Below are 3,033 nucleotides of genomic sequence, written 5' to 3'. Positions count from 1 at the left end.
GAGGTCCCTGTATAACTTCAGTTACCTTAGAAAGGTTAGTTGGCTGATGAGCAGCCATCTTAATTCCCCCAATTAGAAATTGGTGGTACCGATCTTATGCCATTCTCCCTGTCTGAGAATTGTGTCCCCAGTCTGGGTGGGTGGAGGGAAATTCCTCCTCAATCTGTTCCCCTGCTTCCTCAACTCTCCTCTCTCCCACAGCTATCTTTTGTGTTTCAGTCCGAATGCAATGCGTCCGCATTATTCCTCTGTGAAGGGGGTAATTAAAAGCTGTTGGCGATCATCCCAGGAGAGGCAGTGAGTCTGAAAGACACTTTCTAAGAGTCCTATTAATGCCTGGGGTTTCTCAGAGAAAGGCGGATTCTGTGCCTTCCAGTTGTACAGGTCACTAGTCGAGAAAGGCACATAAACCATAAAGGGCCTGTCTGTGTGATGCCCCTGGGGTGATGCTTCTCGCAAGGGGAGGATGGCTGGAGTGGTGGTATTGGCTGATGCCCCGCCTGGAGCAGGAGCAGAAGGCCCATAGGGGTTACCTGCCTGCGTCTGAGGAGGTGAGGCGGTGCTATTTGGCCTCTGTTGTCCTGGATTATAGGGCGGGGGAAGGTCACTATCCTCCGGTGGAGATTGGAGGACTGAGGGACTGGGCTGTCTTGGAGATTCAGTTGCTGCATGCTTTGGGGGGCCCACAACTAAGACCCGTGTCCCTAGAGAAAGGGCACACCAGTGGAGCCAAGGAGGGGGTGTCTGAACAAGGTTTAACCATTAATTGATGTAGGGAAACTGATCGGGATATCCCAGGTCTCCCGTGACAATCTTCCAAACATTCCTCACTAAACCCCTGTCAAAAGAACCCTCTGGAGACTAGTTTAGAACAAAAGACAGCCACTCAACTTTACACAATGTTTTTAGTCTGCCTGGAGAAAACTTTATGCCATAGTCAGCTGCTTCTACAAACCCTTCTTTGAAATGTCGCAGGAGACAATCCAAGGGTGTCTTCTGTGAACTCAGGCTTCCCCCCATCCCTTGCGCAGAAAACACAAAACAGACACTCAGGCAAGAACAATCAGACACTCAGACAAGAGCAATCAGATACTCAGACAAGAACAATTACTGGGGTGTAGGTGGACCCAGAGAAGCCCACCACCTACAACCTAGACAAGACCAGAGACAATAAACAGAACCCTACAACACAGGGCACAGGGGGCGGTGTCCCGCGGCCTGGCCATGATCCAGGAGATATGACTGCGTCCAGTCTCTCCATGGACCCCCACTGACCGGTCAACAGAAACAGGAAGGTGCCTTTTATCCAGACACCGAGGCCTCTGAGATTCCAAATTCCCGTCGGGACCAGGAACAAAGAGCGTGTCCTAAAGGTTGTGTCTTTGACGATTGTACTGACCCATCACAGCATTCAAGGGCCCTGGAACGTCTCAGGTTGGCCACCCCTTTGAATCCGTAACAGGGACAGCAACCGCTTCGGAGGCCGGTCCGGTCTTAGATCCCAGGGCCACTCCCTGAGATCTCACTGGGGCCTCCAAATGTTGTAGCCTCCAGCCCCCAAAAGACACACAGACCACCAGAAATCAGTGAGTTATAGGAAACACGCTCTTTATTCAGCCAGCTGGGTCTCCCAGGGGTACACAGACCCCAAATTAAGCAGCCCCGAAATGTAGAGGTTCAGGGTTTTTAAGCCCTAAATCCCATTCCTCATTCTGTCTTAAACACAAAGGTCTATTTTTCTCTTATTCACTACCTGTCAACCCACGGGTCAAGTGTGTAAGCGGGGGTACAGAAGCAGAAAGCTTATTGTTAGAATGTTATGTTCCCATGAGCGATAGCCAAGCAATAATTTTCCAGCCAGCACACCAGTACTTCTGCATCTAGGGAAATCATCATTCTCCATAGCATTTACCATACCTTTTTTTATCTCTCTCTCATATCTCCTCATAAGGAACATTTAAGAGATTATTCTGAATAATTCTAAGTTGTCTTTAAATAGCTTCTACATAGAATACTTCAAACATGTCTGAGTTAAGGGAGCTCAGGCCCAACTAGGTTCTTGGAATGGGGAAATAAAAACCAGAGAGAACAAGAATTTCTTCTTTCACTTCTTTTCAAAACAGCTGTTAATATAAAAACAGAAATTAACATAATAAATTATTCTGTCATATTTCCTACACATTTTTAAAATTAAAAATATTTTCCACCTTCAGTATTTTATTGTATTGTAGTTGTATAGTTGAATAATATAGCATATATGAATTTTGCTTGAGAAATCTAAATATTTAGATTTCCAATATGTAGCTGAGTGTTTCAGTGTGAGTGATCTGATTGCACAAAAAATGTCAGAAGAAATTTAAAAAGTATAGAGTATATTTAAAGACAAAAAATACAGAAGCTTACCAAGATATTTACACAAAAAAGGAGAAAACTCAACATGTTATCAGACAGAGCTGAAGTCTTTTCAGGTTCCTGAATAAGCATGAGAATTTATAGTTATAAATGACACCAGCTACAATGAGTAAGGTTTATTTCAGGAACAAGAACTAACTTTTGCCTTAGCCCCCTAACTTGTTTCTAAGCATTTACTTTTGCTCCTTTCCAATCTATTTTCCACATTGAGTTACAGTTTTCTTATTAAAATGCAAATATGCTTATGCCACTTCTTTATATAAAACCTTTCCATTCTTTCCCATTAGCCTTAGGGTAAAAGCTGAACCCCAAAACATTGTGTGATGGTTTATTTTGTGTCAATGTGACTGATCTTGAAGTACTCAGATTAAACTTAACCCTGGGTGTGTTTGTGAAGGTGTTTCTGGATGAGATTAGCATTTGAATCAGTGGATTTAGTAAAAGAAATTGCCCTCCCCAATATGGGTTGACTTGATCCAATTCATTGCGAGCCTGAATAAGACAAAAGGCACAGAAAGGAGAATTTGCCCCTTTTTAGTTCCTGCTTGCCTGCTTGAGCAGGGACATCTTCTCTGGTTCTCGGACTGGGATTATTTTTTCTTTCTTTTTTTAATATTTATA

This window comes from Pteropus vampyrus, unplaced genomic scaffold, assembly GCF_000151845.1.
Source record: "Pteropus vampyrus isolate Shadow unplaced genomic scaffold, Pvam_2.0 Scaffold335, whole genome shotgun sequence".
Lineage (NCBI taxonomy): Eukaryota > Metazoa > Chordata > Mammalia > Chiroptera > Pteropodidae > Pteropus > Pteropus vampyrus.
This window is presented reverse-complemented; position numbering follows the sequence as displayed.